The 24,283-nt window shown below is 35.3% G+C and overlaps 1 long non-coding RNA gene across 3 annotated transcripts in view; it reads left to right on the plus strand.

Annotated features, from left to right (window-relative positions):
* LOC103230412 (uncharacterized) overlaps positions 1-24,283 on the plus strand; it is a 91,043-nt gene that overhangs the window by 13,007 nt on the left and 53,753 nt on the right. For 2 of the 3 annotated variants that reach the window (XR_012091231.1, XR_012091229.1), the window contains exons 2-3: positions 10,811-14,042; positions 15,609-15,694. This is a non-coding gene — a long non-coding RNA (uncharacterized lncRNA). The remainder of the gene's footprint in view (positions 1-10,810; positions 14,043-15,608; positions 15,695-24,283) is intronic. The other variant, XR_012091230.1, reaches the window with a different exon arrangement.

Below are 24,283 nucleotides of genomic sequence, written 5' to 3' on the forward strand. Positions count from 1 at the left end.
TCTAATAGTGAGGGAGTTCTCATAGGATGTGATGGTTTAAAAGGGCTGGTTTCCCCTGCCCTCTCTCTCCTGATGCCTTGTGAGGAAGATGCTTGCTTCCCTTCCCCTTTTGCCATAATTGTAAGTTTCTTGAGGCCTCCCAGCCATGTGGAACTGCGAGTCAATTAAACTTCTTTCTTTCATAAATTACCCAGTCTCAGGCAGTTCTTTATAGCAGTATAACTATAGCTGTTAGAGTTTTAACTGACTAATGCATGTTCATTTAAGAATATATATATACACATATATATATAATTCCATTCGTGAATCTAAAAATATAAGATATAATATTATTAGGAGTTACCCAAAGAATGCTAGGATAATTTAACCAAAAAGGAAAGTAAGCAAAAAAAAAAAAAAAAAAAAAAAAAGAAAAATCACTACATAATTTCCATGTGATTTATCCCAACAGTGGCCTCTAAGAGAGACCTTATATGTTTTTTTATTTTTTAAACAAATTTTTGTGGGTACATAGTAGTTGTATATATTTATGGAGTACATGAGATATTTTGATACAGGCATGCAAAGTCAAATAAACACATTATGGCTAATGGGACACATATCCCATCAAGCATTTATCCTTCGAGTTGCAAACAATCCAGTTACACTTATTTTGCCTTATTTATTTATGCTGATCCTCTCCCTCCTCCTACCCTCAATAATTACAATCTTTAAGTTATTTTAGAATGTACAATTAAGTTGTTATTGACTATAATCACCCTACTCTGCTATCAAATCAAAGGTCTGATTCATTCTTTCTATTTTTTTAAATACCCATTAATCATCCCTACCTCCTCCCCACTGACCCCTACTACACTCCTCAGCCTCTGGTTACAGGCATGCAAAGTCAAATAAACACATCATGGGTAATGGGACACACATTCCATCAGGCATTTATCCTTTGAGTCACAAACAATTCAGTTACACTTTTTTTTTCTGCCTTATTTATTTATTTATGCTGATCCTCTCCCTCTTCCTACCCTCAATAATTATAGTCTTTAAGTTATTTTAGAATGTACAATTAAGTTGTTATTGACTATAATCATCCTACTCTGCTATCAAATTGAAGGTCTGATTCATTCTTTCTATTTTTTATTTTTGTACTCATTAGTCACCCCGACCTCCTCGCCACTGCCCCCTACTACCCTTCTCAGTCTCTGGTAACCATCCCTCTACTCTCTATGTCCATGAGTTTCAGTTATTTTGATTTTTAGATACCACTAATAAGTGAGAATATGCAATGTTTGCCTTTCTGTGCCTGGCTTATTTCCCTCAATATAATGACCTTCAGTTCCATCTATGTTGTTGTAAATGACTGGATCTCATTCTCTTTTATGGATAAATAGTACTCCATTGAGTATATGTACCACATTTTCTTTATCCTTTCAACTGTTGATGGACACTTAGAGAAATCTTGTAAGTTAAGCTTAAAAAAGAGAGAGAAAAAAACATTTGGAAATGTTCCACATCTATGTTTTCTAAGAGTTTTTAGAAAACATCACTAAAAATGAACTGTCTTAATGATAAAATTGTGTAGCAAAATGTACAGATAGCATCTAGTTAGTAAGAAAACTTTGGCTATACTTGCCTCGTTACCATCACCAAATTAGAATTTTCATCGTCACCCACATCACAACAGTCACCATTAAATACTACCACAGTAGAGCATAGTTCCCTGATTAATGTGATTACAAGAGATTAAATTCAAGGGATGCCTTTAATAATTTTAAAAGTGAAAGAAACAACATATATATTACTTGGAGATATTATAGTCTACGAGAGAGGAAAACCAGCAGATTTAACAGATACAACTCTAGTCTTAATCTTAAAAGAAAGAATCAGTAGAGATCCTGGAAGATATAGCAAAATTAGGGAGACAAGAAGAGCATATTTTTTATGAGAAGACAGAATATTTTATATAAATATATATATATAAATAGAAAATAGTTTTTTAAAAATTTAAGTGACGTCTCCACAACATTTAAAACAAAAGAACACTTAGAAAATTAGCTAGCATGTAGAAGATGTTATTATGGCCTGTTATACACAACATAGATCAACTGAGACTGAGTGACTGAACTTATTGGCTATTAATAGAATAATAAAAGATCTATGATCAGGAAACATAATAACAAGGTGACATGATTTCATACAGTTTGTGAAGAAAGAAAAAGTCAAGTATATTTTTGGTGAAAGTAAAATGTCTCAAGTATGACTTTTTCTGTGTCTGTCACTAATTTGAGACTCTTGGTCATAGAAAACGTTCTCTCTGTGAAAATAAAGTACTACATTTAATATATGCATATGTTCTTTATATAACTTTACATAAATAGTTATAATTATGGCCATTTAACTTTCAGGATATATATCCCAAAAGAGCTCCATTTTGTTAAAATCTTCACAACCTTTTACATTCAAATATGCTTTTGCTAAATTATTTGATGTGATCTGAGATGTTGTATTAGAGCCTATGCAAGCTATCATAATTTTAAGGTAGAAGCTCACATTATAATATTATAGCCCCTATAAAACACATTTCTATTTCTACTCCTTTTGTGAAACTATAGTTTCCACAAAAATTGTAAAATTCCTGAAATACATTTAACCTACTCTTCAAAGGGTATCTTTTGTCTGGAACAAAAACTTAGTACTATGATATTGCATTAATTATCATAAAAATCTGAATAGAGATGTTCATCCCCTCTTAAAATGATGTGGAAAATTACTCTCAGATTTAATTTCTTTTTTTGACTTTTATCCATTTCTCTTATACACTATCATATGAAAAGATACTTAGGTTATTCTTTGCATATATAATTTTTTTTCTCTATGAAAGCAATCCCTTTCATGGTACATATTTCAATTATCTGCTGGTAATTTTTTCTTTTCACTCAAACAAAAAATTGCCTTTTTGCAATCTTTACAATAATATTTTTAAAGACTTGATTGCTGGGTGCAGTGGCTCACACCTGTAATCCCATTTGGGAGGCTGAGGCGGGCGGATCACCTGAGGTTGGGAGTTCGAGACCAGCCTGACGAACATGGAGAAACCCCATCTCTATTAAAAATACAAAATTAGCCAGGTGTGGTGGTGTATGCCCGTAATACCAGCTGCTTGGGAGGCTTAGGCAGGAGAATTGCTTGAATCTGGGAGGGGGATGTTGAGGTGAACTGAGATAGCGCCATTGCACTCCAGCCTGGGCAACAAGAGCGAAACTCCATCAAAAAAAGAAAGAAAAGAAAAAAAGGCTTCATCATCCCTGTTTCAATGGTCACTATTTAATTTATGCTCAAAATTAAGAAATATTTACAATTTATTTAACATCAGTATAATATTTTTTATAACATTTTATATGCAAAACAGAAAGCATTCTTTTTCAGTTGGCATCTCAATTAACCAATGGCATTAAAGGGAGGGATGGATAGGTTTTCTAAATGTTATACAGACACCTCGCATGATTGAACTGATCGTTATTATTTGGTTCCCATAATGTGTAAATTTACCCATTTATTTGGTTTCTGGAACAAACAAAAATAGTGAAAAAACAATGACTTACCCAACCTCATCCAAATTCCCTAGTTTTGTTTTCACAGAGAAGAATGTTCTCATAATTCAGGTGTTCTCCTTTAAGATGAATAGAGATATTAATTTGATGAAGTGGTAATAATTATGCATCATGGCTTAAATGCAGATGGGAAAATGAGGAGAGAGTTTCCCCTAATTGGGGACAGCCATTGAATTACTTTAATTGTCAATGTATCCTCTAAATTAGCAGGATAAGTATGTGAGCAGGACATAGTTATTTTGTGTTATCTTCATGACCCTTTATTTGGAGAGTGGATTGCTCCCTTTTAGAATTTCACAGCAGACACAGTTAATGGTCTACATTCTTTTTTTTTTTTTTTTTTGTATTTATTAACACAATCTATGGTTTTTGTTAGCAATAAGCTAAGTTAAAATAAAGTAAAACAAAGAAGAAAATATGTAACTTATTTTATTATTATTTTCAACTGTTTGGTGAGTTGGTGATGAGATTTAAACTTTCTTTTAACTCGACGTCTAAGAAATCACAATTTATGATGTTTAATTGGTAGGCTTCCTTTTATCCATGCCCTTTATTTTTTGATAATACAGCTAATATACCCAATATCAGAGGAGAGATAAAGAAGATCTGGATTGATAAAACTTCTGATATGTTTCTGATAATGTTGGACTGCCTATTTCTGTATTTTTTCCATGAAATATTTGTCAATGTTGATGACATTTTTCATTATAATTTGTTTTTTTTTTTTTTTTTTTGAGACGGAGTCTCCCTCTGTTGCCCAGGCTGGAGTGCAGTGGTGTGATCTCCACTCACTGCAAGCTCCGCCTCCTGGGTTCACACCATTCTCCTGCCTCAGCCTCCCGAGTAGCTGGGACTCCAGGCGCCAGCCACCACGCCCGGCTAATTTTTTGTATTTTTAGTAGAGACGAGGTTTCACCATGTTAGCCAGGATGGTCTTGATCTCCTGACTTTGTGATCCGCCTGCCTTGGCCTCCCACAGTGCTGGGATTACAGGCGTGAGCCACTGTGACTGGCCAATTTGGATATTTATACATGCAGCTGAATAGAATGTTAGATGATAGTGTCTAAGTCACATTTACATGTAAACAAGTATTTAATTCTAAGACCTACTCATCAGAAAAAAAAAAAAAAATCAAAATTTGGAATGCTACATAAAAAATCAGAGAATCACAAAATATAAGGAAAACAGATGATCAAACTCACAAATCGCAGGCAAAATATATCTAATACATGTATAATGTCATGTCATAATTGTAAAAAATGTTTAGGACTTGTATAGATTGTAAAATATCATTTATTACATATGGCAAGTTAAGGCCTAAGCATTTCTAGTATTGTTAAAAAACAATGTCATATACCTAGTTTCTGTGAGAAAAATATCTGTATCTGACTTACCTATTAATATTTTGCTAATTAAAATATATCGATATGGATTCAGAGCAAGAGCCAAACCTTAAAGCAAGAATGAAAAAAGAACTGTAAGATGTAAAATTTATTGTGATGAAAGACCTATGTTTTAGAGTAATTGAATATAAGGTCTGAAGAAGAATTTGTCTTCATAGAATAAACTTTAAAAATCAAACTAGAGAGTTGTATTTTCATATGCACTCAGTTCAAAATATTTTCTAGTTTTCCTTTAGATTTATTTTTTAAACCATGAGGAATTACTTGTGACATCTCTGAGAATTTTCAAGATACTGACTTCTAATTTAATTCCATTGTAGTTAGAAGACAAATTTGTCATGGCTTGAATAATTTTAAATCTTTTGAGACTCACTTTATGGCTCAGCACATGGACTGTTGTTTAGAAGTGTTTCAATACAGCAGAAACTATTTTGCTAGTTTTGTATGAAGAACACCATAAACATCAATTAACTGAGTTGGTTAATAGCATTACCTACATCTTTGGTATTCTTACTAATTTCTATTTACTTTTCCTAACAATTATTGGGAGAGTAATATTGAAATATCAGACTATAATTGTGAATTTGTCTGTCTCTTACGTAAGTTCTATTATTTTTTGCTGTATGTGTTTTTCAGCTCTGATTCTGGGTGAATACACATTCAGGATTGTTACATACTTTTATGAATTTATTCCTTTATTATTGTAAAATGACTGTTTGCATTCCTGGTAATATTCTTTGTTCTGAAATCTAGTTTCTTTGATACTAATTACTCTAAAGCTTTTAATTGGGTTGGCAGGGGTTGGTCTTTTCCGTAATTTACTTTCTTTGCTATTACTTTATTTGAATATTTGTATTTAAAGATTTTTATGTTTGTTCTTCCTTTTCTTTTTCTTTTTTTTTCTTTTGTTTTGTAGGTAGCAAATATTTGGGCCTTGCTGTTTTATTTCATGTGAAATCTTTCCTCTGTCTTTTTAGGGGGCAAGAGTATTTAGACAATTTACATTTAATGTGATTAAACACATTTAGATCAATCATTTTCAACTTGTTTTCTCATGCGGTTTTTTCTCCTTTTTCTTTTTTATATCTTCTTTTAAATTGTGCATTTTTATAATTTCCTTTTATATCCATTGTTGAATTATTAGCTATAACTATTTGTTGGGTTGTTTTAGTTTTTGTGTTAAGGACTATTTTATACACAACTGAACTTCAAGTGACAAATTTACAATTTCACTAGTATAAGCACCTTTTAAAGTACACACTTATTACTCCTCCCCAAATATTTGTGCCACATACCTCTATATAAGTCATAATAACACAAATTATTTCTAGTTACTTTACTTCAAATAAATTATCTGTCAGTGCATTAGTAGACACTGTTTTTAGAGCAGCTTTATTAAACATAAAATCTAGAGCAGTTTACAGAAAAAAAAAAATGAGTAGAAAAGTGTAGGGATATTTCAAATGCCCCCGCAACACCCCCACCCAGTTTCTCCTCTTATTAAAATCTTCCATTAATATGGTACATTCCTTACAATCATAAGTTAGTATTGTTACATTATTATTAACTAAAGTCCTTTTTTACATTAGGATTCACTCTTTGTGCCATACAAGCTTATGGATTTTAACAAATGTGGAATGGTATGTGTTCAGAATTAGAATATCATACAGAGTATTTTTACTGCCCTATTTAGATCCCTTATGTTCCTTTTATCCATCCCTGTCTCCTTCTCCACTGAATCATTGGCAACCATTGTTTTTATTACTGTCTCCATAATTTTGGTTCTTTTTCCAGAATATCATATAGTTGGAATCATACAGTGCATAGTCTTTTTAAAATTATCTTCTTTCACTTAGCAACTGCATTGCATTTAGGGTTCCTCCAAGTCTTTTCATGAGCAAATTATGTAAATATTTTAAGAAGATTTATGTAAGTTACCTTTGCCAGCTTTCCTCATTCCTTTGTGTAGGTCAAGAGTTCCATCTGGCATTCTTTTCTTTCCGCTTGAAAAACTTCCTTTAATTTCTTTTTTTTCCTTCTTTTTTTTTTTTTTTTTTTTTTTTTTGAGACGGAGTCTCGCTCTGTCGCCCAGGATGGAGTGCAGTGGTGTGATCTTAGCTCACTGCAAGCTCCGCCTCCCGGGTTCACGCCATTGTCCTGCCTCAGCCTCCCCAGTAGCTTGGACTACAGGCGCCTGCCACCACGCCTGGCTAAGTTTTCTGTATTTTTAGTAGAGATGAGGTTTCACTGTGTTAGCCAGGATGGTCTCGATCTCCTGACCTCGTGATCCGCCCGTCTCACCCTTCCAAAATGCTGAGAAAACAGGCGTGAGCCACTGCGCCCAGCCCATTTAATTTTTCAAATACGATATTTTGGTAATGAAATCTTTATCTTTTTTGTATCTGAAAAGTTATTTATTTATTCTTTGTTTTTTGTGAAGTATTATAGTATAAATAATTCTTGGTTGACTTTTACTCCTTTCACTCTTTAAAGAATATCATTCCACTCTTTTATAGCATACATTGTTTCTCATTAAAAAAAAAAAAAATCTGATGTTATCCTTATCTTTCTTTCCTATTTGTACAAAAAGTCTGTGTTGTATGGTTCCACTGATACAAATTTCTAGAAATTTCAATCTAAGCTACATTGACAAAAAGCAGATTGGTGGTTGCCTGATAATAAGGAGAGTGAGAGGAAAAACGTTAAAAGGAGGCACAAAGGGACTTTTGATGGTGACTAATTGGTTTATTATCTAAATTATGATAGTGGTTTTATGGTGGATATATATGTCAAATATAATATGTCACATATCACTTGTCAAGCCTGTAAAATATCAAAATGAGGATTTTTTTCCTCTGATCAGCAGGGAGCTAAAAAATATAGTCATAATGACTGGCATCCATAAATCTTGATGTACTTCAAAGTAGTAAAAATTGTAGGTTAAAAGCAGGAAGAGGGTAATATATGGCATCAGTTAAAAGGTTATTTTAATAACCATATTTAAGAGTAAAGATCTTTCAAATATTATCATCTTACTGTATAAAGAGAAGTGAACATGCTACAGTCCTGGAGAAATCACTATAAATTGTTCCAGAACACTCAAATGACAAGGGAAGAATGCCCCAAGTGGGCACACACTAGGCATGCGGCCCCTCCCAAGTGATTACAGGCTACTGTGCATGCGAACAGTCCACCTAAAGGGAAGAATCGGAGCAGAAGAGACTCAATCCCCTGGAAGACAGCCAGTGTACAAAACTGGAAATCAAAGGTCAAGCCGCACACTGAATCTCTCAAGTCACCCACTTGGCCATTTTACAAGTGTACTATACTTCCTTTTGTTCCTGCTTTAAAATTTTTAGCAAACTTTCACTCCTGCTGTAAAACTTGCCTTGGACTCTCCTGCCTCATGCACCTCAGTCTAATTCTTGCTTCTGAGGAGGCGAGAATTGAGGTTGCCGCAGACCCACACAGATTTGCCACAACTAACATACTATGAGCCAAAAATAGGAGAGTATGGGCCCAATGTCAATGTTGAGGGGACATAGTTTAATAAAATAATGTTAAACAGTAATTTAATACCTAACTGTGTCATAGGAGAATTTCATACTTAAGAATATTGTATTTTAAAATAGTAAAAATAAAATGGATTTTCCTTTCCTTTTTTTTTTTTTTAGATAGAATCTCACTCTGTTACCCAGGCTGGAGTACAGTGACGCAATCTCGGCTCACTGCAATTTCCGCCTCCAGGGTTCAAGTGATTCTCCTGCCTCGGTCTCCCAAGTAGCTGGAATTACAGACATCTGCCACCATGCCCAGCTAAATTTTTTTTTTATTTTTAGTAGAGACGGAGTTTCACCATGTTGGCCAGGCTGGTCTTGAACTCTTGACCTCAGGTGATCCACCTGCCTTGGTCTCCCAAAGGGCTGTCATTACAAGCTAGAAAATATTTGTCACCCAGCTAGAAAATATTTTTAAAACCATTTAAGGAAAGGTATGATTGTGGTATGATTCTTTGCCTTCGTTAGAGGGGTTTTGGACTTCTCTTTGAGAATTTCCATGTAATAGAAAAATGTTATACAGGTATTGAGGAAAACTAATTCACTCTTCTCATTTAACTCTGGATTTAGTTGGTGCTGAGGCTGAACTCATGAGGAAGAGCTGCTGATGATCAGATAGAAGTAGAATAAGAGGGAGGCTGAGATGGAGTTTGAAATTGGACTGTATGGGTAGATATTGCAGATAATATATTTGAAAAAATATATATACATACTGGGAGATAACCAGCATGAAGACTATCGTTTAATTCCAGTTTACTGTGAAGTTGGAGATGGGTAATATTTAACAGGAATCTGGAAACACTAAAAAGTGACAAACTAATATTTGAGTGACACCACCGACAATCTTCTGCTTTATTTGGCCATGTCAACCTCTGAAGCTTCCAGGATTTGAGGCAGTGAGTATCCTGTCCTTCAACTTCCAGAGATCAAATTTGGGCCTCCTAGTGGTCAGTAAGAACCATCACTGCTATTCTGTTGGAGATAAGGATTCCTGATATATAAGGTACTAGAGGAGAAACGTAACAGAATCTTCTGCAAAAATGGACAAGCAGAGATTAGAAGTTGATATACTTTAGACTATTTATGCGGAATGAAATTTCACAAAGAAGTAAACTAACTACATAAATGTTTAATTAGACCTGCAGTTATGTGACCTGCAAACAAATGAGCAAACAAAAATAATTAAGAAAATAGCTTATCTCCTTGCAGACATCTCTAATGTTAAAAGTACGTAAACGTTGTAAACAGTCATAATTGTTATAATTGGAGCATACAGTACTCAACACTCAATTAAGACAACTAGTTGGCATTTTATACTTTTTTTGTTTTGTTTTTGCCAATTGTGAACCTGCTGCACCTTGATTTATTATTTATTTACTTATTCATTTTTATTATTATACTTTAAGTCCTGGTGTACATGTGCAGAGCATGCAGGTTTGTTACACAGCCATACACGTGCCATAGTGGTTTGCTACACCCATCAACCTGTCATCTACATTAGGTATTTCTCCTAATGTTATCCACCCACTAGCCCCCCACCCCCAACAAGCCACAGTGTATGATATTCCCTCCCTGTGTCCATGTGTTCTCATTGTTCAACTCCCACTTATGAGTGAGAGCATGCAGTGTTTGGTTCTCCGTTCTTGTGTTAGTTTGCTGAGAATGATGGTTTCCAGCATCATCCACGTCCCTGCAAAGGAAGGACTCATCCTTTCTTATGACTGTGTAGTATTCCACGGTGTATATGTGCCGCATTTTCTTTATCCAATCTATCAATGATGGTCATTTGGGTTGGTTCCAAGTCTTTGCTATTGTGAACAGTGCTGCAATAGATGTACATGTGCATGTGTCTTTATAGTAGAATGATTTTTAATCCTTTGGGTATATACCCAGTAATGCGATTGCTGAATCAAATGGTTTTTCTGGTTCTAGATACGTGAGGATTTGCCACACTGTCTTCCACAATGGTTGAACTAATATACACTCCCAAAAACAGTGTAAAAGCATTCCTATTTCTCCAGATCCTCTCCAGCATCTGTTGTTTCCTGACTTTTTAATGGATAGCCATTCTAACTGGCATGAGATGGTATCTCCTTGTGGTTTTGATTTGCATTTCTCTAATGACCAGTGATGATGAGCTTTTTTATGTATGTTTATTGGCTGCATAAATGTCTTATTTTGAGAAGTGTCAGTTCATATCCTTCACCAACAATTTGTTTTTTTTTTTTTCTTGTAAATACCTAGGAATACAACTTACAAGGGAAGTGAAGGAGCTCTTCAAGGAGAACTACAAAATACTGCTCAAGGAAATAAGAGAGGACACAAACAAATGGAAACAGATTGCATGCTCATGGATAGGAAGAATCATTATTGTGAAAATGGCCATACTGCCCAAAGTAATTGATAGATTCAATGCTATCCCAATCAAGTTACCATTAACTTTCTTCACAGAATTGGAAGAAACTACCTTAAATTTCATGTGGAACCATAAAAGAGCCAGCATGGCCAAGACAATCCTAAGCAAAAAGAACAAAGCTGGGGACATCACACTACCTGGCTTCAAACTATACTACAAGGCCTGCAGTAACAAAAACAGCATGGTACTTGTACCAAAACAGATATGAAGGCCAATGGAACAGAACAGAGGTCTCAGAAATAATGCCACACATCTACAACCATCTTATCTTTTGCAAACCTGACAAAAACAAGCAATGGAGAAATAAATGGTGTTGGGAAAACTGGCTAGCCATATGCAGAAAGCTGAAACTGGATCCCTTCCTTACACCTTATACAAAAATTAACTCAAGATGGAATAAAGACTTAAATGTAAAACCTAAAACTATAAAAACCCTAGAAGAAAACCTAGGCAATACCATTCAGGACATAGGCATGGACAAATACTTCATTACTAAAACACAAAAAGCAATGGCAACAAAAGCCAAAATAGACAAATGGAATCTGATTAAACTAAAGAACTTCTGCACAGCAAAAGAAAGTATCATCAGAGTGAACAGGCAACCTACAGAATGGGAGAAAATTTTTGCAATCTATCCGTCTGACAAAGGGCTACAAACAAATTTCTACAAATTTCCAGAATCTACAAACAACTTAAACAAATTTACAAGAATAAACAACCAACCCCATCAAAAAGTGGGAAGGGATATGAACAGACACTTTCGAAAAGAAGACATTTATGCAACCAACAAACATATGAAAAAAAAAAGCTCATCATCACTGGTCATTAAAGAAGCGCAAATCAAAACCAGTGAGATACCATCTCATGCCAGTTAAAATTGCTATCCATTAAAAAGTCAGGAAACAACAGATGCTGAAGAGGATCTGGAGAAATAGGAATGCTTTTATACTGTTTTGGGGAGTTTAAATTAGTTCAACCATTGTGGAAGACAGTGTGGTAATTACTCACATATCTAGAACCAGAAAAACCGTTTGATCCAGCAATCGCATTACTGGGTTTATACCCAAAGGATTAAAAATCATTCTACTATAAAGACATATGCACATATATGTTTATTTCAGCACTGTTCACAATAGCAAAGACTTGGAATCAATCCAAATGCCCATCAATGATAGACTGGATAAAGAAAATGTGGCACATATGCACCATGGAATACTATGCAGTCATAAGAAAGGATGAGTTCATGTCCTTTGCAGAGGCATGGATAAAGCTGGAAACCATAATTCTCAGCAAACTAATATAGGAACAGAAAACCAAACACTGCAGGTTCTCACTCATAAGTGGGAGTTGAACAATAGGAACACATGGACACAGAAATGGGAACATCACACACCAGGTCCTGTGGGGGGTGCAGGGAATTAGGGGAGGGATAGCATTAGGAGAAATACCTAACGTAGATGACGGGTTGATGGGTGCAGCAAACCACCATGGCACGTGTATGCCTATGTAACAAACCTGCATATTCTGCACATGTATCTCAGAACTTAAAGTGTAATAATAATAATAAAAAGAAATGAGTAGGTTTGGATAGCACAGCAAGAAGGATTAAAATGGCCTATTCTTTGATAGAGCAATGGAGGATTTGTGCAAGGAGTTAACAGAATAAATAATAAAACTTGTGAATAAATTATAAATTATATACTTGCCCTTGAAATTCAGAGTGATAAACTTGTATCAGTATTATTTAGTGTAATGTTACATTTTTAATCTTTAAAATTGGAGATACAGGAGATAGCTTTGGCATATGAGTAAATCTATTTTAAGTATTATTAAGCAGAATGTGATTAAACAACATACCAAATGTTATAAATTTTGCAGCTATAAAGTTACATATAAACATAAAGATATAGAAGGAAGAATCTTTCAAATAAAATTAGCATTCAAGTACAATTGACAAAGCTCATGGTTTCTAATCTATTTTGCATTCTTTCTTTCGTTAAAGGAACTCACCAGTTTTAGTCTTTCACATGGGCATGAAACTGAAAGTTACATTCCCCAGCCTTCTTTCTAAGCAAATAGAAGCCTTGTGCCTTCTACTTTTCTGTCTTTTTTTTTTTTCTTTGACTGCAATATAGAAATGGTTATAGGAGCATCTCATCTTGAACTATGGGAAGAAGACCTATGACGAGGACAGAGAGGAATTTGACAACCGTCACCTGTATCCCAAACACTCCAGAGCTGTCATATCAGCTCTGTTTTGTTTATATTTAAAATTTTGTGTGAGTGAAAAATAATCATTTTTTATAAACAGCCGTTTTAAGAGATAAGTGTTTATTAAAGCAATAAAGCATGTGTCTTAAGCAAGGCAGCAAACACAAATAAAAATAAAATAACCACCATCATTTAAGGCACATGAAACATTTAAAAATAGCAGTTCAGCTGTGTTGTATATAAAATTGAGTTGTGTATTTCTAAATCTCACAGACATCATCAAAATTTTCTTTTAAATTCTTTTAGTTATTTTACTAAATAATAAACTGGCTTTTGCATTACTCTTTTAAAAGTCCTTCTAAATACAAACCACCTACAGGTTATATTTAGCTAAATTGACAACTGGTTCAAATTTTTTGCTTGTTTGTTTTAGGTTTTTTTATTATTAGCTATGCACATCCAATAAAATGCATTAGTGAACTTGAGGTAGTAGGAGCTGGCTATAATAATGGAATAAGATTTTTAATGATCATATAATTGCTGTCCATTTGTAGATGTAAAAATAGACATTGAATGGTAAAGTATATCATTGATCACATTTTGCTTTTCCACATAAATTAGTGTTATTAAGAAAGAAAAGAAGAATTAACTCTGAAACAAGATTAACTACTAAGCTTGAAGTTTAGATCAGATTTCCTTTTTTCTTTTCCCCCCCAGACAGAGTCTCGCGCTGTACCCCAGGCTGGAGTGCATGCAGTAGTGCGATCTCAGCTCACTGCAACCTCTGCCTCCCGGGTCCCGGTTCAAGCAATTCTCCTGCCTTGACCTCCTGAGTAGCTGGGATTACAGGTATGCACCACCACTCCCAACTAATTTTTGTATTTTTAGTAGAGACGGGGTTTCACCATGTTGGCCAGGCTGGTCTTGAACCCCTGACCTCGTGATCTGCCCGCCTCGGCCTCCCAAAGTCCTGGGATTACAGATGTGAGCCACTGTACCTGGTCAAGGTCAAATTTTCAACTGAAAATTCATTTTCACTATTTAATAATTACAATCTATTTTAAACAGTTCTATTGTTGCATATGATGCAAAAGTTAGTGGTTCCATTATGAAATCTTCAATTTCTGGTAACAGTATAGCAATTATGCTGCTTTTAATTTTCAGAGTCCTGTATATACACAAATATTTCTATAAACCTTTCTCCCTTTTTTAAGTTATAATAAATTGCTACAGCCCAATATTGCTACAATTAAGGAAGCCTGGAAAATCACATTAATTACATATTGAAATATAGTGGAGAGACGTGGGACAGATGACTTGCAGTTCCTGAAGAAGGAAGCTGACCTGAAGTGAGCTGACAATCACTGAATCCTTTATTCCCTGGACACGCTTGCCTCTTCTTGCTATAGCCTGAGAATTAAGCTCATCCCATAAAGAGGAGTTTTTCTGTAGAAAGAGAAACCAAAAAAGTCTTGATCTTTTATATAACTTCATTTCTCATAGTAACCTCCCATTCTCCTACCCCAGAAATGCATTTTGTAATCCATGCAATTTAATTTCTTTTGTCCCTCTTAATGGATCATTCTGCACATCATACACACACACACACACACACACACACACACACACACACGCCCCACATTCATACTGCACTATTTTGCATGATGCATTACCATTTGTGTGTGCTACTCCAAACACACTTACTCCAAACACATTTGTTACCATTTTTCTCCTATGGACCAATCCACACAAGCTTGATACTATCTACTCGCAAATTATTCTCATGAATTTCCAATACAAAATTAGAAATGTTCCAAAGTTGAGTCTACAAAGAAAGACCATTTCTTAGACTGGAAAATACAGGAGGCAATACAAAGTTAAAGAATGTAAGCTTACTTCCAGGCAAGATGTGGTGGCTCACACCTGTACTTTCAGCACTTTGGGAGGCTGAGATCAGAGGATGACTTGAGGCCAGGAGTTTGAGACTGATCAACATAGCGAGACCCCATGTCGACAAACAAACAAACAACAACAACAAACATAAACTTCAACTGCAGAACTGACTTTAGAGCTGGAGTTTATATAGAGCCAATAATTTTTATATTAATATTTTTTCACAATATTACTCTACAATGTGTTTTCTTCCCTCATAGAATGATGAGTAATATGTTAAATGCCTTCTCTGGAGACTGTCTTTCTTTTTGTTTTAAAAAGAATTGTTATGGGGTATTTACCCTATGTTACTCTGAAGAATCTGTTAATCCAAGCCTGACTGAATCCATTATCCATCACATTAACTTTTTTTTTCTTTTTGTGAACTTGAGTTTAATTAATGAAATGGATGATTTTTAGAGAAGAAAACTCAATATTTATTACCTATTTAACATTTTGTCTTGCTAAAATCATCTTCAATAGGGTGAGAAGAATGATCACAGAGGACAAATAAGCACAGAGGCAAACACACCCAGGACTTATCAGGGAGCACGATCCACAAGTATATGGTTAGTGTGGTCTTGTTTATATTATACTTCACTTCATTGGGGAACCTGTCTATGTCTTCACTTTGGATAGTACCTGTCTGATGCTTACTTAAAAAGCCACCCAGTTATGGTTTCCAAGTTAGCACTATTGTCTTAGGTATTGGTCACATTATTGGGTTTTGTTTTCTGTTTGAAATAGGTTTGCCTGACTTATCTTTAGCTATATATAATCAGATTATATATAAACACAACAATATATATGGTCCTCATTGTTCCAATGAGATCCAAAAGTATTAATTACGGAATGTTTGAGAGGCTGGTATCCTATTTGGGATGTGTGTATGTAGTTCAATATTTTAAAAAAAATCATATTGGATTATTTAAGACTAGCCTTAGGACTATTTGATGAAATTTTAGCAGTTATACAATTTAATATTTTTACCTTTCTTTGAAGCTATGCCACACGCTCATAGTCATTCTCTTTGTGCCCTTGACCTCAGAAAGATAAATACACAGGTATGGTCCCAATGCTCAGCATTCACAGAAGGAGAGACTGATAGCGTAAGACTGAAAGAGGGTATCAGGTAGTGTGTCCTTTTTACTGCTTTATCTAATTAGTTAAAAGTTAATTCTTGGATGGACTCCACCAGAATGACAAATAATAAGATATTACTAGAACTTGTAATACCATATGTCAATGGACTTGTTGCTACTGATGTTGAAAATTTAGGATCATTAATTATTTAAAACATTGCCACGACCACATTTAAAGACATATAATGAATATATAAGATATTGGTTAATATTATTAAATTTATTAAAATTATTATTTATTAAAATTATTACTGCATGTTCTCACTCATAGGTGAGAATTGAACAATGAGATTACTTGGACACAGGAAGGGAAACATCACACACCGGGTCCTATTGTGGGGAGAGGGGAGGGGGGAGGGATAGCATTAGGAGATATACCTAATGTAAATGATGGGTTAATGGGTACAGCACACCAATATGGCACATGTATACATATGTAACAAACCTGCACGTTGTGCACATGTGCCCTAGAACATAAAGTATAATAAAAAAATTATTAAATATACTTTATTTTGCTTAGTACCACCTTCAAAGGAAAATTACTTCTAAATCAGAATTTAATTTGATTTTAAGAGACAATGGTTAAGTATACAACTTATTTAATTACTTAGCAATTATGTCTGTGGGTTCTACTTCTGTATTAAATAATATATCATATAGTATCACATCCTCTTATCTTAAAATAGTTGGTTATTAACAAATTTGTACACAATTTAAATCTAATGTAGTACTCGTAATAATTAGTATTATTTGAATTATTTTATATGTTTTAAATAAGAAAGGTGGGATAGAAGGGCAAAGGAAAATTTTTCAGAGTAATTTTCCAATGACCTACAAAGCCATTGGAAATATATTTTTAAAAATAATTTCAATTTTTATTTTGGATTAGGGGGTTTACATGCAGGTTTGTTACATGGGTATGTTGTGCGATGCTAAGGTTTGGAGTGTGAATGATTCCATCACCCAAGTAGTGAGCATAGTATCTAATAGGTAGTTATTCAGCACTTACTTCCCCTTTTTCTCTCCTTGCATAGTAGTCCCCAGTGTCCATTGTTCCCATCTTTATGTCCACTTGTACCCAATGCTTGGGTCTCACTTATAAGTGAGAACATGCAATATTTGGTTTTCTATTCCTATATTAATTTGCTTAAAAATGACCTCCAGCTGGTATTCATGTTGCTCCACAGGACATTATTTTGTTCTTTCTTATGACTTCATAGTATTCCATGGTGCATATGCACCCCATTTTTAAATGCAATTCACTGTTGATGGGTACCTAGATTGATTCCATGCCTTTGTTGTTGTGAATAATGCTTCAATGAACATATGACTATCTCTGTCTTTTTGATAGAATAATTTATTTTCCTTTGAGTATACACCCAGTAATGGGATTGCTGGGTCAAATGGTAGTTCTGTTTTAAGTTCTTTCAGAAATCTTCAAACTGCTTTCCACAGTGACTGAACTAATTTATATTTCCACCAACAGTATATAAGTGTTGCCTTTTCTCCACAGCTGTCAAAAATATCAGGTCTTGTTTTTTGACTATTTAGTATTTTACTTATTAATTTTTTTGAGTCAGGGTCTCACTCTGTCACCCAGACTGGAGTGCAGCGGCACTGTATCAGCTCACTGCAACCTCAACCTCTCGGGATCAAGCAATCCTCCCACCTTAGCGTCCTGAGTAGCTGACATTAAAGATGTGTGCCACCTGCATGGCTAATTTTTTGGATTTTTGTTAGAGACAGGGTCTCATCATGTTGCCTAGGCTGGTCTCAAACTTCTGAGCTCAAGCAATCTGCCCTCCTTGGTCTCCCAAAGCGCTGAAATTACAGGCGTGAGCCACCATTTCCAGCTATATTTTGACTTTTTAATAGCCATTCTGATTGGTATGAGATGGTACGTCATTCTGGTTTTGATTTGCATTTTTCTGATGATTTGTGATGTGGAGAACATTTTCATGTTTGTTGGCTGCTTGTATGTCATATTTTGAGAAATGTCTGTTCATGTCTTTGGTACACATTTTAATGGGATTACTTGTTTATGCTTGCTGATTTGTTGACACACCTCAAAGATTCTGAGTATTAGACCTTTCTCAGATGCATGGCATGTGAATATTTTCTCCAATTCTGTAAGTTGTCTGTTTACTCTTTTGATAGTTTCTTTTGCTGTACAGAAATCTTTAGTGTATTTAGATCCCATGTGCCAATTTTTGTTTTTGTTGCATTACTTTTGAGGACTTAATCAGAAATTCTTTCCCAAGGCCTATGTCCAAAATGATATTTTCTAGATTTTCTTCTCAATCAGTCTAGTTTGAAGACTTACATGTAAATATTCAATCTATATTTAGTCAATTTTTGTGTGTGTTGTAAGATGGGGGGGGCGTCCAATCTCATTCTTCTGCATATGCCTAGCTAGCTATCACAGCACCATTTATTTAATAGGGAGTCTTTTCCCCATTGCTTATTTTTGTTGATTTAGTTGAATATCAGATAACTGTAGTGTACAGCTTTACTTCTGGGTTCTCTATTCTGTTCCTTTGATCTATGTGTCTGTTTGTATACCAGTACCACACTGTCTTGGTAACTGTAGCCTTAGAGCATAGTTTGAAGTCAGGTAATGTGATGCCTCCAGCTTTGTTCTTTCTGCTTAGAATGACTCTGGCCATTCAGCCTATATTTGGGTGCCATATGAATTTTAGAATATGTTTTTTCTAATTCTGTGAAGAATGGCACTGGTAATTTGATAAGGATATTGTTGAATCTTTGGATAGCTTTGGGCAGATGTCCATTTTAACAATATTGATTGTTACACTCTACGAGCATGGAATGTTTCCCTCCCTCTTTTCCCTTCCTTCCTTCCTTCCTTCCTTCCTTTCTTCCTTCCTTCCTTCCTTCCTTCCTTCCTTCCCTCCCTCCCTCCCTCCCTCCTTCCTTCCTCCCTCCCTCCCTCCCTCCCTCCCTCCCTCCCTCCTTCCTTCCTTCCTTCCTTCCTTCCTTCCTTCCTTCCTTCCTTCCTTCCTTCCTTCCTTCCTTCCTTCCTTCCTTCCTTCTTTCTCTCACTCTGTCACACAAGCTGCAATGCAGTTGCATGATCATGGCTCACTACAACCTCAACCACCAGGGCTCAGTTGATCCTCCCATCTCAGTCTCCTGAGCACAGGCATGTGTCATCATGCTTGGTTACTTTTTAAATATTTATTTTAGAGATGGAGATCTTGCTACATTGCCCAGGCTGGTCTCAAACTCCTGCACTCAAGTGATGCTCAGCCTTGGCCTCCCAAAGTGCTATGATTACAGACCTAAGCCACTGCACCCATCCTGTTTTTCTGTTTGTTTGTGTCGTTGATATGATGATATGGTTTGGATTTGTGGCCCTACCCAAATGTTGTGTCAAATTGTAATCCCCAATGTTGGAGGAGGGCCTGGGTGGGAGGTGATAGAGTCAAAGAGGAGGACTTCACCATTGCTGTATTCCTGATGGTAAGTGAGTTCTCATGAGATCTGGTTGTTTAAAAGTGTGCAGCCCCACCCCCTTCTCTCTTTTCTTCTTGCTCCAGCCATGTAAGATGTGCCAGCTTCCCCTTCACCTTCCACCATGTTGAAAATTTCCTGAGGCCTCTCCAGCCATGCTACCTGTACAGCCTATGGAACTACAAGTCAATTACGTTTCTTTTTTTAATAAATTACCCAATATCAGGTATTTCTTTATAGCAGTGTCAGAATGAACTAATACAGTCATCTATGATTTATTTTAACAGTATTTTGTAGTTCTCCTTGAAGTCATCTTTCACCTTCTTGGTTAGATGTATTCCTAGGTACTTTTTGTGTGTGTGTGTGGCTGTTGAAAATGGGATTGCATACTCGATTTGGCGCTCACTTTAAACATTATTGATATATGGAAATGCTACTAATTTCTGTACATTGATTTTAGCCTGTACACATATGCACACATGTACATGTAATCCACTCTGAGTTAATGAAATTATGGCAACTATACAGTGTGTGTTTAATCATCTATGAAACTAAGATGATATACCATATATATTTAACTTGCTAGGATACATTTCAATAATAATATTTAAAGGATAAGGTGGCCTCAAAACAGAGTTGAAGTTGTGGATTTTTAAGGTTATGTTAAGCATTGCAATGTAGTACTAACCTTTTTCACAGATGGAATAAAGTCTCAGTCTGCAATTTCAGCACCTGCCCTTCAGGGTCTTTATAGCTGATATTTTAAGCAGACAGTAAATGTAGAAAGAACATTTCATAAAGCATACTCAACAAATACGTGTAAAAATTCAACTCTGTAACTGAAATCCCATTACATATCTATTTAATCTGATTTTGAAGGAAATGCTATTTTTTTCTTTCTATAGCAATAAAATGCTACATTTAAAATCAATCTGTGCATAACTCACTGACATGGATTAAAACTCTAGCTCATGTGGCATTTTTAGCAGACTGTACAAAATGGAAATGTCACCTTTTCTTTGGGGTGAAAGTATTTTGGCTTTCCCTAGAATGAAATATACAGAGTTTAACATTAGCTTTCAGACGAAAAATTCTATTTTAACCCAAAAGTTCAACAAAATGTTAAGTCTGTGAAACTATTACTAAATAACAGAATGTCTAAGTATTTATCCTTGGCCAAATGTAATAACTCTCTCTATATTTTTCTTTTTATTTATCCTGGGTGTATTTGGTAATCCCAATAAACCAGAAGCAATTTCCAAAGATTGCTAATGAAAATCTTAATTAACTATGTAATGCATCTATTCATCAATTGTATTTGAAGTATTATTTTGAAAGTTAAAGATAGATGATTCCTAAGTATACGAAGTCTACTTATGTGACCAAAATAAGCTAAAATGATGAATGTCATAAAGATCCTGATATCCTCACACTGGGTTTATGAACTCTCCTATAATGATGAGATTATTTCTCTTGACCCTGAACACTTGAACTGGTTATAATGACACTGGCCAAAAGAGTATAATATTATATGATACATAACTTATGATTGTATCTACTATATGACATGATTTATTGCTCAATAGAGTGGGAGAAAACATTATACTAAAAAACAAAGAATACAATTTAAACAGCCTTAATAATTATATTTGTCTTTATAGAAACTTAACAATCTCTACTATAGTAAATGACCAGCATAAAAGTTTGGTTCAGTTTTAGGACTAAAATATTATTTTAAATGTCTGATTATCATAGGCTCTGTGAATTCTTTATAACAACACTGCTTATACACTTTCATAAATTAGGACAACATCAAGCAATCTGTCTATTATTTTAAAAGAATTATAGTATTTTACTTCGTTTTTGTATAATAGAGCCCTGTAGATCTTAGCATATTCAAAGAGTTTTGGGTTGTGATTTAGCACAAATTTACTAAATTTAAAATGTAATTTTTCACTAATGTTATCTAATGCTAAAGTTAGTATGAACAGTCATGGGTAACTAATTGCAAATAGAGGAAATCTAAAAGTAGAGCAGGACATGTAGTCACTTACCGATATGCTTAGATATCTAGTCATTTGCTTGGCACATTGCTACTGATTATTCAGTGACCTGAAACTTGTCTGGGTATCTCTTAAAACAGAAATTTTGGATGTGTAGAAAGTTTTACTAAAAAAAAAAGATACTAGATTTTAAGCCCTACAACTGTTACACACAAAATACAGTGCTGAATAAAAGAGAAATAATTTCTTCACACAGGAGAATCAACAGGAAAGACAGACATGAAAATATTTTCTGTGATAGTGTCACAAAGATAAAATAATAATCTGAAAGGGAAGCATGTGGAGTGACTCCTATTATTATACTGTTGGGGGCCGCACCGGGGGTGGTGGAGAATGAAAGAACACACACAAAGACAAAGACACACAGAGAACATGGCGGCCGCACTCAGAGCCTCCGCCTCACTTTATTTATACTCCATAAACCTCAGGTCAGCAGAAAGAATGCAATGCAAAACAAACTTTCTTTTCCCACATGTAACCTTCTACTCAGTACCTTGTTTCTATATTCTTTCTTATCTACCCGCCTTCTTGGCGCCTACGGGAGTTCATTAAAAGTTCAGTTGGAGATACTGTCCTTGAGCCCTATCTATTCTCAGCATACTGTTTTCAAAGGCCCCTGCATTTCCCCCCTTTTAATTTTGTTTTGCCTCAATCCTAAAAAGGTAGCCCATATTTGTTCCTGTGTTTTCTTTTGTTTTTGGTGGCGACAGAGGGAGCATCGAATCACCAAAAGAAGTAGACACAAACCAAGTGCCCAAAGCAATATACTTCCAGAGATTGTAGAAATCCATGTTTTTATCTGAGTCCATGGGTTAAAGGCAGCAAGGCGCTGCCCCAGCTCCTGCAAGGTTACAGTTCCAGACAGCACATGTAATTGTTGTCGAAATGCTTCGGAAATGTTCTGAGTGAGCTCTTGAATGTCCAAACTAATATTTTTATGGCCAATTAATAATTTTCGGATTACAGTCCAATTTTGAGAGATGTTAAAAGGCACAGGCATTACACAAAATTGAGTGGAATTTCAATCACATTGTAATGTTACCCGAGTATTGAGTACAGTGAGCTGATCTCCAAGCCATGTCAACGCTTGTTCCATGTTGTCCAATCTTTTAGCAAGTCGAGAATCAATGTTTTGTTGTTGAAGCCATAACCGGTGAGATTGTTCATGTCATTGCTGCACAAATTCAGCATTTTGTATGCTTTGATGAAGAGCGAGCCCTGCTACAGCCGCAGTGGAGGCAATGGCAACAAGACTCATCACCGAGGCAATTATAAGTCCAAGGGCACGGAGGGTTCGCTGAAGAGAAGTCCAAATATAAGTTTCAAGAGGTGATGCCCCCCACGGTCGCGTAAGATTAACAGGTAGCCAAATTTCCTTACGAGCCCTGAGGATATAAATATCCCCAGCAAAGTTGTGCCACCAAGAATGATTGAGGCAAGACAAAAATGTACACGTATTTGTACAATTAACAATTCCCGTATTATTATCCCATATTAAATTCCCTGCTAATAATAGGTAGGGCTTACGGACACAAGCAATAATATATCGAGAGGTATTCCGATATAACTGAATATGAAAGGAATTAGTTGGGTTAGAAAGATTAAGAGACATATTTCCCACAAAAGTGCTAATGGCATCGTCTGCAGCTAACAACTTCCAAAGATGACTCTGTACTTAGGCCTCCTTCACACCATACCAAGGTTTCATTATTGTTAGCAGCAATACTTTTATTTACCCGGTGCCATTTCAAAGGTATGTGACTAAATTTTATTTGAAAATCACCGTGTACACTTCAATTAGCTATTTGTATCCCATTGTATTTTAATAAAATCCGGGTTTTATTTCCCCGACATAGTTGCCACTCCAGCACCTCAATATTAGGAGAAACCTCTGGAATAGGACAAAAAGGTAAAGAACTAGGAATAGTTTCATTACTATATACAGTATGATTATAATAACAGTATTAGCAGCCACATAACTATGATTATAGCGAACAACCCAGGCTTCATACGATTTTCGGAGACAATGAGAACTATTTCCCATGTATATTGGAAGTTCTTCCACTCCAAATTGGTATGTGTTGTTTATAATTTCCGTTTCCCATTCTATATTGTCCTTGTCTATATAGGGGGACGGCATTTAAGTAGTGTCATTGGTGAAAACCTTAATTTCCGCCTCTTCCCAGGCGACTCCCTGATACAAGGGTGAAAAGGGAATATAAGTGCAATATTCATACAAAGCCTCACTAAGGGAAATAAGTTCCCCACTGAGGCACATCCAACAAAGGAAGAAATGCATGCTGAATCCAGTTTTCTTTTCAACAGGGTTTTAATCATCTTGTAGGAAACCACTCAGGTCCGCTCCCTGTAAGGACAAGAGCATAGCCCCATTCCTGTTTTAGAACTTGCCCTTGAACATACTTACCTTCTTTATTAGGATACCAAATCTTTAAATTGTCAGCGGGGACTATCACCGAGAGAG

The sequence above is a fragment of the Chlorocebus sabaeus genome, chromosome 25 (assembly GCF_047675955.1).
Source record: "Chlorocebus sabaeus isolate Y175 chromosome 25, mChlSab1.0.hap1, whole genome shotgun sequence".
Lineage (NCBI taxonomy): Eukaryota > Metazoa > Chordata > Mammalia > Primates > Cercopithecidae > Chlorocebus > Chlorocebus sabaeus.